The sequence below is a fragment of the Oryzias melastigma genome, linkage group LG5 (genome assembly GCF_002922805.2).
Source record: "Oryzias melastigma strain HK-1 linkage group LG5, ASM292280v2, whole genome shotgun sequence".
NCBI classification, from domain to species: Eukaryota; Metazoa; Chordata; class Actinopteri; order Beloniformes; family Adrianichthyidae; genus Oryzias; species Oryzias melastigma.
The window spans coordinates 13,520,945-13,522,245 of NC_050516.1; positions in this window are offsets into that span (position 1 = coordinate 13,520,945).

Genomic DNA, 1,301 nt, shown 5'->3' on the forward strand with positions numbered 1-1,301 from the left:
TTTATGTCTGTGATTGTAAAAGCAGCTGGCCGCTTTTAAATTTCCTTCGGGATTAATAAAGCTTTTCTATTCTATTCTATTCTATTCTGGGCATGGAATCACTTAACTTAATAGAATTTGGACTGCCGTGGATTTGGGGATTCGAACGGGATAATGGTGAATAAGAGTACGGTATTTGGGTGCAGTAATGTGCCGAAGAAGGGTGTCTCCCTTCATGAATTTCCCGTTTCAATAAAGGAGAGGGGCGCTCCCCGGTCAGGGGGTGGCTTTGAGCCCTCCCCGGCCCTCCGGAGGAGGAACGTGGGGGGTGTACAGGCACCTGGCGGGCGGACGGCCAGGGTGAGGCCGCCGCGCCGCGCTGAGGGGGGTTTGCGGTTCCGAGGCCCCGGGCCGGACATGGGGGCGCCGTGGGTTCGCCGGACGTTCGTCCAGCGCCGGCAGCCGAGCCCGCACGAAGGGTTTTTACTCCCTCCCGGGGCCGTGAGGCCGGCGGGGGTGGCCTCCGCACGGGACGCATGAGGACGAGGGAGGGCAGGGGAGCGAGCCCACCCGTCGACGCAGCAGCAGCAGACCGTCGTCCGGGTCCGTGGACCCGGGCGCGGGGGCTCCGTCCGCCTCGGCCCTCGAGGAGGACGACTGTTATGCACTGTATATCTAGGGGTGCAGGGCATAACATAAGAAAAGAAAATGATCTAGAAAACTAAAAAAAAACTTAACCAGAGTCTAACCTGTCTCCCTGAACTAACAAAAAACAGGAGAAAACAGTCACAAACAAAATGAAAGTTCACCCCTACTAGCTGTTTAAACTAACAAAAAGTCTTAAATTCACAAAAACTCTTCACAAGTCTCAAGTCTCTCAATAAAGGCATCAGAAACCACCACCAACAACAACAATTCTCATAAAGGTGGGGAGGAGAGACAACCAGTCCATCAACACAAAATCTCCCCACGCGAGGAAGTGGAGATGCCTGGTTTATGAAGGGTCTTCCTCCAATCCTGAGCAGCCACCAATCTTCTCTCCTCCAATCCAGTGCTGGGATCAGTCTTCCTCCGGCCAATCCTGAGCTGCCACAAGATCTTCGGTCAACCAATCCACAACCTGAAATAGAACATAAGGAACCCACACACATACAAAAAGAACTCCTACATTGTACACAGTACAAAAAAATAATGAAGAAAAAAAAACAAACACGACGATGGTTGTAACAACGACAAAGGACGCTCCGCGGCAGCGGGGGCGCCATTCCTTTTCTGGTAATGATCCTTCCGCAGGTTCACCTACGGAAACCTTGTTATGACTT